The 11,632-nt window shown below is 40.8% G+C and overlaps 1 protein-coding gene across 1 annotated transcript in view; it reads left to right on the plus strand.

Annotated features, from left to right (window-relative positions):
* OMA1 (OMA1 zinc metallopeptidase) overlaps window positions 1-9,951 on the plus strand; it is a 361,372-nt gene extending 351,421 nt beyond the window's left edge. The window contains exon 14 of the transcript XR_005215353.1: window positions 9,655-9,951. The gene's annotated coding sequence lies outside the window, so the exon portion shown is untranslated. The remainder of the gene's footprint in view (window positions 1-9,654) is intronic.
* Window positions 9,952-11,632: the final 1,681 nt, after the last annotated feature.

The raw sequence follows: 11,632 nt of genomic DNA on the forward strand, positions 1-11,632 counted from the left end.
GTAAATATTACCATTTCAAGTAAAAATTTCCCAGCCTCACAGGTCAAGACATCTAGGATGCAGACAGGGTACCTGAGATGAATACCAGTGGGACATAGGATTCTTGCTTTTGGGGTTTTTACAGACAACTCTTAAACATCAGATCAGAACATGGCAGTGATGGTTAACAAGATGTATTTTAAATCCTAGACCCAGAATGCTAAGGCCATTTGTATGTCATGGATTTTGCATCTTTATTTTTCCTTCTGGTCCAAAGCTTTTACATTCAATTTAGCAATCACTTAATGGGCATCCACTACATGTCTTATCTGGTGCTAGTCACTTTCGGAAACACGAAGACAAATGGGCTGAGCCTTGGTTTACGTTACTAGGGGGATTTTAGTCAGTTCCATGGCTTTAAAGACATCTATATGCAGATGACTACTAAATATATTTATTCAGCTCCACCAAATTCTTCTATGACTGTCAGACTCATCTCCATCTACCTATTTTCCTTGTTCACTTAGATGTGAAGTACCTCAATGGTTACATGGCCAAAATAGAACTCTTGACTTGCTCTCCTCCTGCCCTCCTTAGATCTTCCTCTAGTGTTTCTCATTTCAGCAAGTGACACCCTCTCCATTCAGTTACTTAGGCCAGAATCAAAGTAATCCACAAACTCTGTCATTCTTTCATACTTTATACCTAATGCATCAATAAATCTTATCAGCTTTACTTCAAAATATAATCCCAATCTAACTACTACTCACCACCCTTCTTCTACCTCCCCAGCCCCACACACCATTTCTCTCCTGGCCTACTGCACTTGCTTCCTGACTAATCTTGCAACTTCTACCTTTGCCTCCAGGTCAATGCCTGTGGTCACAAACACTGTGCCCAGCCCAACCCGAGGGACACCATTCACATAGGCCCCTGGAGCCATGCAATGCACTGACTACATTTCCTCCTCCAGTCTCTTCTCCAGGTAACAGACTTTAAAATTTAAGTCAAAGCACATCACCATGCTGCTCAGATCTCTCCAGGACTTCCTCTCACACTTAGAGTAAAATCTGAGTCCTATAAGATGCCACAGGTTCTGGCTCCAAGCTACACCTCTACCCTCATGTAATACCCCTCTTCTCTCTCATTGTCCTCCTGCCACATGGGCATCCTTGCCTTTTCTTGACCACCCCAAGTATATCCCAGGTATTTGCTTGTGGTCTTCAGGAACTAAGTCTTCTCAGATGGGTCCTCCTCAGTCACTGTTGATTGGCTCACTGTGGACACCTGACATAGGCCTGGCCAATCAGTGCTCTTGACTTATATTTTTGAATTAGGACTAGTAAAATGAGTCAATTCCCCTTTCTATGGGGAAAAAGATAGTGATGTGAGCCTGAGAAGTGCTAGGCCTCCACATTTCCTCCCTTGTTATGGAAGATAACCTGAATGAGAGAAAATAAAGCTGATACACTGAGAGAATTAGAGAAAAGACACAAACAGAGATAATATGGATAGTTTACAATTCCAGTATTGAATTATTCTTGATAGCCAGACATATTTCTGCCTTGATGGTATTTGATTGTCCATCCTTTTCTTGGATCTTTTGAATAATAAAATTTCCCTTTTTGGGCTAAAGATATTTTACTTTGTTTTTCTCCTTCTTGCCAGCAATGAATGTAATGTAATGGCATTTAACGTACTGTCCTTGGAGAAAAGAGGCATGAAGAATGAAGCTTAGGAGGACATAAATAAATCTTTCTGGAATGGTCAGGAAAAGAGAGGTCTTGGCAGAAAAGCAGGAAGAGAACCAGGAGTAGTGAGGGGTCATAGGTGATTTAGGGAGGCGAGTTTTGAGAGGGAAGGTGTAGCTTACAGTATCCAATCCTTCTGAGGGAAGCAGGCAGGATGAGGACAAAAAAATTGGACTTAACCTCAAGAAGGTCATCGATGACCTCAGTAAATAAAAGCAAGTACAGAAGAATGGTGGATGCAGAAGCCAGTACCTTTCTCACTTGCAATTGCTGGTGAAATTACTTCATGTTTCTGAGCCTCAGTTTCCACAAGCAGGGCTAATAAAAATGCGTACATCATTGGATTGTTGTGAGAATTAAAGAAGACACCTATGAAAGAGCCTTGGTCCCAACAGGTACTAATAAGCTGTCAGCTGAATGTGAATCAGAAACACGGTTCCTTCATCTTCAGGTGTGAATGATTTGAAATGGTCTCTGTCATCTCCCTCGCTCATGTTTCTTCTCCTCCCAGCCTCCATGCTTAGGGGCTCCTGGGCTTTGAGAACTGGCCAAGAGGATAATTCCTTCCTTGCACTCAATCAACCTGGCATTCTTCTGCAGCCAGTGAGAGCAGCCAGTCGGATTTCTTGATATAAACACACAGAACAAGCAAGACAGGCCCCACTGGGTTATTTAAAATCCAGATCTGAGAGAGCATTTTGAATCTGAAGCTCTTGCCTAAATATAAATGGCAAAGCTTATTCAACATCAAATCAAGTCAATGATAATTTGAGGACTAATTAGCATTTGGGGCTTTTTTCGGCAGCCTGGTGATGTGGTATATAATATGTGATTGGGGAGAAGCACGTAATTACAAAGTTGAATACATTGTCTCCTGGAGACACTCGAAGGAGCAGATTTCCTGAGTCAAGGAGACCTGCCACTGCCAGAACGTGGGGTTGGGGGTGGGGAGGCTGAGCGACAGAGTCCGTATCTCACAGCTCCCCCTCGGCGGGCAGGGATTGGCAGCCTCCTGGTGGTGCTGACTCCTCTCTGGCAGAAGGGATTTTACTCCCATTTGGATCAACGAAGCTTACCTTTCACTTTAATCCTAAAAGGCAAAACAGGAGGTGAGATTATTTTAGACAGGAATTGAACAAAGAGGAACTAAAATTCGGTGCATGCTTTCTCGGAGCCAGGTGTTAACATAATAATTGCAAATAATATTTATGGAGAATTTTCTATGTTGTTATGTTAAGCCCTTCACATACAGCTACAATGTAATCTTTAGAATGGCCCTGTGAGGTCAGTACTAGTATCATCTTAAGTTTTTGGAGGAGAAAACTGAGGATCTGAGAGTTTAAATAATTTTCCTTAAGTCTTGCAGATAGAAATTGGCAGATCAGCATTTGATATACTTAATAGACTTCTGGCTCTGAAGTTTGTGCTATTAATCCCTGATTTGCATAAGTTATGTTGTTTAACCATTGCAGTAAACCTGTGGAAGGTGGTAAATTCTAAAAGATGAGGAAGCTCTGGTTTAGAGGTAAAGTGAGTCAATCTAAGTTCACAAGGTAGTGAGTGGTGAAGACTGAAGTCCCAGAAAATGGTAAAATGGGAGCAAAAAAAAATGATTGCAAAGAAATATTAGCTCCAATAAAAAAACCAATGAAATCCAAAGACACACAGCCCCATGGGTAAACAACCAAGCAGGAGATATAGTCGAAGTGCAGAGTACACAGTCTGCTCCCCTTTTACCTGTGAATTGACTCCCTTAGGCCTCAGGTTCGTCACCTGGTGCCCTTGTATTCAGATACCTGATCAGAGACTCTGGCCTGAGAGCCACAAGCAGACAGGACAACACAGTATCTTTCACGTGCCAAATCTGACCCACTGTTAGTGGCTGCCTGGAGTGCTAGGTTGAGAACGATTCTGAGGCCACATTAGGGTTCAGCAGGAAAGAGTGACAGGTTGGTTACTGATGTCTATCGTGGCCACAGCATATGTGGCCATACATATGGTGACATATGTGCCTTAGACTCTGATTATTCCAGCTGCTCCTCTAGTTTTTATTTGTGCAATGAATGTCTATAGGGGGATATGTTCTAATGAGACTCAGGTCAAAACAGCTGAATTCTGTGGGAGTTCACACCCAGCACTTAACCACATCCCGTTTCTGCAAGGGATTCTAAGAGGCTTTATTTTAACATTTAGACATGATCAACCAACAGGCAGATGTCTTGGAACAGAAAAGCACAGTATGAAAAATCAAACCCTGAATTTTTTTTTTCAGATTGAATATTCAGAGGCCAGAGAGGGGCTGCTTTTCCAAGCATGAAGAGGGTGATTTAAATTATACTCACTCAACTGCGGATGGCCTGATGGGGGTCCAATTGCTGAGTACCTTGTTGGACATAAAAAGGGAGACAATTAGTCTTCTCAAGAAGCAATTGAAATGATTTAATTGGCACCAGGAAACAACAGTCTTTTTTTTTTTTTTTTTAATATTGTGAGAGAAAACTCAGAGTGGTGATACCTGAGGATACTAGCACAAGTAATTGTTATGAATAGATTAGCAATTGTATTAGATTATGGTCTGGATTACCATGTGAACTTGGCAATAGCTGTATCAATTCTTTTCCTTTTAAATGCAATTTTATTGAGATATATTCACATACCACACAATCCCTCCAAAGTATACAATCAGTGGCTGACTGTGTCATCACATAGTTGTGCATTCATCACCACAATCAATCTTAGAACATCCTCATTACTTCCCCCAAAAAATAATAAAAATAAAAAAATAAAAAGAATAAAAATAAAAAAGAACACCCGACACATCCCATGCCCCTTATTCATCCCCTATCATTTATATATCATTTATTTTTTATATATCATTTATATATCATATTTATATATCATGATATATATGTATATATATGTATATATATTTATATATCATGATATTTATATATCATTTATATATCATGATATATATATATATCATTTATATTTTTGTCTTTATTTCATTACTCATCTGCCCATACACTGGATCCAGGGAGTGTCAGTCACAAGGTTCCCACAATCACATGGCCATATGACAAAAGCTATATAGTTATATAATTATCATCAAGAATTAAGACTACTGCACTACAGTTTACATCAATTCTTTATAGAGCAACTACTATATTATTATATACTAGTTTTTCCTACAAAGACTATGTGTTAACTTGCAAGGTGTACTCAGTCTACACTTAGAAGGCATTTGAGGGGACCTACCATCAAAAATACATATAAAATGAGGGTGTTAAAATAGAATCGGATAACCATGACAATTAATGTTGTTATTCTGATTGAGAGTTAAGATTAGCTCTAAGTTTCACAGCAGACAAGAAAAAATGGGAATTGTGATGGGTGCACGGATGCATTGCCAGATAAAAAGGAGAAAGCGAGGAAATGTAAACTTTTTACCAGTATTAATTTCCAAAAACACTTGGACTGTCAGCTTCCTGAGGGCAGTGACTGAGTCTTTTTTATCTTAAGATCTCTGACACCTGGTAGCACAGCACATTCTAATGTGCAATAAAAAAGGGTTTGTTGAATTTATTCCACTGATACACTAGTTGATGGTGATGTGAAGGATGGGAAAGGCTATTCAAAATAGAATGGCATTACAATCTTAGGGAAGCTGTTCTGTGGGTGTCTAAGATAATTTAAACCAGCTAGACAGCTTCCTGGTGGTCTGCCTAGATGTAAAGATAGGGCTCAGAATACTAAATAGAGCACAGGCACAGAGGCAGAGAATTGAGTATTTTGGCAACAGAAAATTACAATTCTTCTAAGAAACCCAGGGAAGAATCATAATCTTCCCCCTGCCCACCTCACCAAAGAGTGGCAGAGGGGAAGGAAAACGGTAGATATGAAAGTGCTCTAGCAAGCATGTACTGCTATGGCAAGGAGGAGGGAGCCATATAATTAGGTTCCAAGCTGGAAAACAGAAGCCATTCTAAGTATATGTCAGAGAACATTTAGTGTATGTGATAGAAGAGATGAGAAGGCAAATAAAGATGGCAAAGAGATTTAGAGATCAGACGCTCCAGGAAGCCACTACCAGCTCTAAGCTAGAGGGAGGAGTGATGTTGCTGGAGCCACCTGGGGGAACTGGAGTCGTGGTATATTGCCACATGGGAGATGGAGCCACGGAGTGGGGGTAACCACTGCCTGATGAAGAGAGTTTAGGGGAAAATAGCTGGCTTTGCCCTTCCCCAACCCTCCAATCTCTTGCCTCCCATTGGCTGAATCCATTTTAAATAAGCTGATGTGGGAATCTGGGAAACACAGTCTCAGGTCTCAGACCACCTGAAATACAGCAAAGAGCATGAAAAAGGTAAAGATGGATCCGAGCATAAAATTCCAGGACGGGGCACTGAGGCAAATAGGAATCTAGTATTTCTGTGCTCAATTTGGCCAGGTTTTAGATTCTGGATAAGCTGACATTGGCTTCTTTTTCACAGGGATTAATAAATAGCCTCATTTGTGGAAAATATTTTAGAATCCTGACACTCTGTGATGTGTTTGGAAAATGGGCTTTGGTTGCAAATAGATCTGGGTTTAAATCCCAGCATGACCACTTAACCACACTGAGGCCTAAGACAAGTTACACACTTTTCTGAGCCTCAGTTTCTACATCTTTAAAATGGTAATGCTATCACCTACTTCATAGAGTTGTTGTAAAAATTAAATGAAAAAAATGAATTTAAAATACATGGCACAGTGCCTGGCACACAACAAGAGCTCATTCAGTCCCTTGCTTACTCTAAGATCATTATCCTTAGTCTGTGACTATTTCACACTCCCATTGGTGTTTCTTTTGGCAGAATATACTTTATTTCAGGATTCAATGGAAGTGTCACCATCTCCATGGGGCCTGTTCTAGTTTGCTAATGCTGCCGGAATGCAAAACACCAGAAATGGATTGGCTTTTATAAAAGGGGGTTTATTTGGTTACACAGTTAACAGTCTTAAGGCCATAAAGTGTCCAAGGCAACACATCAACAATCAGGTACCTTCACTGGAGGATGGCCAATGGCGTCCAGAAAACCTCTGTTAGCTGGGAAGGCACGTGGCTGGTGTCTGCTCCAAGTTCTGGTTTCAAAATGGCTTTCTTCCAGGATGTTCTTCTCTAGGCTTCAGCTCCTCTAAACTGCCACTCTTAGTTGCTCTTGGGGCATTTGTCCTCTTTTAGCTTCTCCAGAGCAAAGGTCTGCTTTCAAAGGCCATCTTCAAATGGTCTCTCATCTGCAGCTACTCTCTCAGTTTCTGTGCCTTCTTCAAAGCGTCCCTCTTGGCTGTATTTCCTCTTCAAAATGTCACTCTCAGCTGCACTGAATTCCTTCTGTTTGTCAGCTCATTTATATGGCTCCAGTAATTTAATTTAGACCCACCCTGAATAGTTGGGGTAACACCTCCATGGAAATTATCCAATCAGAGTCATCACCCACGGTTGGGTGGGGCACATCTCCATGGAAACACACAAAGAATTACAGTCTAATCAATACTGATAGGTCTGCCCACACAAGATTACGTCAAAGATAATGGTATTTCGGGGGACATAATACATTCAGACCAGCACAGGGCCTTTGCAGGTTTCTATGTGTTCTCAGTGCCCTTGAGGTGTACCTCTATTAGAGCACATTTCATGCCATGTTAGAATTACCTATTAATGCTCTGTTTCCTACATGAACTGTACTCCTTGCATGCAAGAACCAGGTCATATTGCTCTCTCCATATCAAACCCAGCATAGTGCTTGGTAAAGAGTATGAGCTCTGCAAATGTTTGTTGAATAAGTTAATAACTTCTTTCTATCATTTACTCATCAAAAGAAAGATAAACAATTTTCCCATTTGTGGTGATCTGCCTTTTTCAGGCCCCTCTTCCAGGCATCTGTTTTCTAGGCTAATCTGGAAGAAGGTGGTGAGCTTATGCTCATCCAGCAAACAGCAACTGAGAGAAAAATGAATGAAATATTAGAGTGGGCTAGAGCAAGTTGGGAGAAAGATAATGGATATTGATTGGATGTCTGCTCAGCATCTTTCCTAGAAACTGCCCCTATCTACCTGGTTGCCATGGGAGTCCCCATCTTGACAAGGAGACCCTGGCCCCTGGTCTGTTTGTTGCCCTGATTGAGGACATGAGACCCAGCTGGAGCCAATCATTTTTGTCTGTTGGAATTTTAGAACAGGAACCTAGAAAGAGAAACCAATCACTTACTAGTGCAGAAGATGTAAGAGATAATATTGAGAAGATCTTGGCAGCCATACTCTTTCTTCTTATAGTGTAGAGAAAGTCATTCTACAGAGAGAGAAAAGAAGAAAGGAATTGTGCAGAGAGGAGAAGAGTGGAAGAAGGAGTATTCCTGAAAGTATTTGAAAGTGTTCCAACTGTCCCTGTCACATTTCTGCTTACAAATTCCATGAGTCATAACAATAGTTTTATTATAAAGTTCTCTTTTCTTTCAAGTTTGGTTTCTGTTATGTGCAAGTAAGAACATCCTAAAACAAAGGAGTGTGAAAATGGAAGATTGACGCAGGAAAGTAATTTGAAACTTAAACACCAATAACCTTGAATGGCAGGATATAACCTTTCAATTTTATTCTGTAAGCAATGTAGAGCTTTTGTAAGTTTTTGAGGAGGGAAGTCAAGTGAGCTGGCCTGTGTTGAGTGTAGAAGGTCCTAGCTGATACATAAACAAAGTGTGCTATCTCTCTTCTTGTCTGCCATGTAGATCAAAAGTAATAATCAGTTAATACTCCTAGAGCTATTCTCTTTCCAATTCTTCCACAAATACCTCTGACCCTGTGAATACCCAGCACATTTTTCCCTGACTCTAAAACCTTCTTCACCTGAAAATTTGGTCTCATGATTATCTGTTCTCTGGCTGTGAGAGAAATGTCCTTCTAGAACCTACACTATAACCATGGAAAAATGCCAAGTGTCTGTTAGCTGCAGAGAGGGTTACATTCAACACGTCAGAAAGAGGACAAGATTTACAGTGTATGCCTGGATTCACTAAAAAATTCATTCCTTTAGTCTTTCAGGTCTTAAATTTTGAGGCAAGTAAAGATCTAGCCTCCCTGGGGAGGAAAAAGAGCCTGAGGCCATTAATCAGTTGGACGTTGGGAGGCATTGGCTTGGTGAAAAGAGTGACTGTATTAGGAAATCAGATGCCTAGGCTATCCACCCAGCTCTCATGCTAATTTTCTTTTCAGGCAGAGACAAATTATTTCCCTTCTCTGCGCCTCAGTTTCCTCATTTGTAAATTACCTAAGTTGGTCTACCATGGTCTTTGAGATCTCTTCTAGCTCTCACATTTGGAGACTCTATGTGTCTGAACATTCCAGAGAGGGCAGGAACATGGCCTTGGGTCTGGACCACAATCACTGAAGATGTTCTTCTGGAGGTCAGCCCACCCTTAACTCCTGGGAAACTCATTAGATCCAGCCTCAAAATAGAATTGAAGGAGTTTCTCCCAGGTTTCACTTCAGGCTAAACATCTGTGAATTGTCAACTCATGCTGCAATCTCAGCAAAGACAAAAAAGCGAAGCCTGAAAGATCCATCTGCACCTTCCAGGAGTATCCGTCTCCTCCAATACCAGCTCAGATTCAATTTGCTCATTATTAGGGATCAGTTATGGTAAGGGAAAAGAGAGAAGTGAGGAGGCATTTAATTGAATAAAAAACAAACTAAAGTCTTCCCTAAATATTCCAATCCACAAACATCTGTCAAACCTCCCATAGAACTTAGTCTGAGCCACATAGTTTAGCATTAGATTACACAGTCTTTTGAATTGCTTTCTAATTTTTCTAGGTGGGCTCAATTAGGATCCCTAAACATGTCTTTAAGTTCAGGTGAAAATATTTATTGGGGACCTACTCTTTACCAGGCAACGTTCTCATCAAAAATAAAGAGGCATGAGGCGCAGTCCCTGACTTTGAGGAACTCACCATCTGGAGAGGTATACAGGCAAGTAAAAACTGTATTCTATTCAGAGGGTGTTAGGGTAGAGGGATGTATTAGTTTGCTATTGCTATATAACAAATTGCCACAGACTTAGCAGCCTAAAACCATACCCATTTATTAGCTCACCATTCTGTAGGTCAGATTGGCTCAGATTAGTTCTTTGCTCAGGATCTCACCAGGTCAAAATCAGAGCATCCGGTGGGGTGGGTTCTTTTCTGGAGGCTCAGGAAAGGAATCCACTTCCAAGCTCATTCAGGTTGTTAAAAGTACCCAGTTCCTTGAGGTTGTAAGTCTAAGGTCCTTGTTCCCTTGCTGAATGTCATCCAGTGGCCATTCACTGCTCCTAGAGGTTTCCAACATTCCTTCTTACATGGCACCCTCCATCTTCAAACCAGCAAAAGAACATCAAGTCCTTCTCATGCTTCAAATCTCTCTGCCTTTCTCAGCCCTATTTCTCTGCCTTCCTCTTCTGCCACTATCCTGAGAAAGCACTATACTTTTAAGGGCTTGAATTATTAGATCAAGCCTTCCTGGATAGTTTCTCTTTTTAAAGGTAAACTGTGCTTTAAAATATAACACAGTCATGAGAAATGATATTTCATCACATTCACAGGTTCTGTGGCTTAGGGTATGGAAACTTCAGGGCTATTCATAGGAATTCTGCCTATCACAAGGGGTATAGAGGATGCTATGGGAAAATAGGGAGGGTGAGAACATTACTCCAGCTCCCATGGAGGCTTCTTGGAGGTGGAGATGCCTGGGCTGATTTTCTGAGGGTGAATTAGACTTAGGGAGACAAAGGGAGTGAAGGGAGATAGTTGTAAAGTGCAGGTAGAAGGGCACTGTGGCAAACTCAAATACTCTCTCTTTCCTCCTCATCATCTAATCCAGTGCTGAGCACATTAAGAATTTTTCAACAACATGTTCTTGACAGATTACTTGATTGACTGACTAGTGGGAAAACAGAGATGCTAGAGTTAACTTCATGTGTACGGAAGCAGACTGAATTTCTAATAGCCTGTTGTCCAATATTTCTGTATTCAATATATATCTTCCCGGTTCTTTCCCACACTTGAAAGGAAAAAAAATTTGGAGTTAAGCAAGATGTTCAGATGTTTGTTCCTCATGTCTGAAGAATTTGATCCTTTTTTTGGATATTTCCTTGTTTGTTCATTTCTTTCTCAAAGTTTGAGCTCTAGAAATGCATCAAGGGGACCTGATCAGCATCAATTCAGGTAAGATTATCTCCTTCCCCTTTCTGGATGCTGTACTTTTGTCATGTGACTGGTCATGTGATAAAAGTACTGCATCCAGAAAGGGGGAGGAAGTGGGCAAAGAAATGGAAGGTGTGGCCATATTCCTCATTCTGACAAGGAACACTGCCATCTAATCCCAGGGCTGCTGCTCATTTGCTTACATGGAATGTCAACTGTGGATCATATTTTTTAAAGCCCAAGTCAAGGGATGGGATGAATATTTGGAGGCCATAGTCCATAAATATAAACATTTGCTCAGTGAATGTTTTTTGAATGAATGAAGAAAGGAACTAAAACACACACACACACACACACACACACACACACACAATCCCCTTGTGCTTGGCAGTGGGGCTGAATATGGAAGAAGAACCACAGTGTGTTGAACTTGCCACAAATGGAATAAATTGAAACGGTGCTTCTCAAACTCTGTGACGAAGGCCCAGACTGCTCTTTTATTTCTCATCAACTGAGGATCAATATGTGGTCCTACTGTGAATGCAGGTATACACTTTGCACCACAGGAACTTATCTCTGTGAATTCTACAGCACCCTAACTAGTTTGTATCCTAGTCCTTTGATCACATTCTGGGAAATCACAATAATGTCAAATTGCTGCAAAAGTTTGTAATGTCTCACCCTCAA

The sequence above is a fragment of the Choloepus didactylus genome, chromosome 2 (genome assembly GCF_015220235.1).
Source record: "Choloepus didactylus isolate mChoDid1 chromosome 2, mChoDid1.pri, whole genome shotgun sequence".
In the NCBI taxonomy this organism is placed as follows: domain Eukaryota; kingdom Metazoa; phylum Chordata; class Mammalia; order Pilosa; family Megalonychidae; genus Choloepus; species Choloepus didactylus.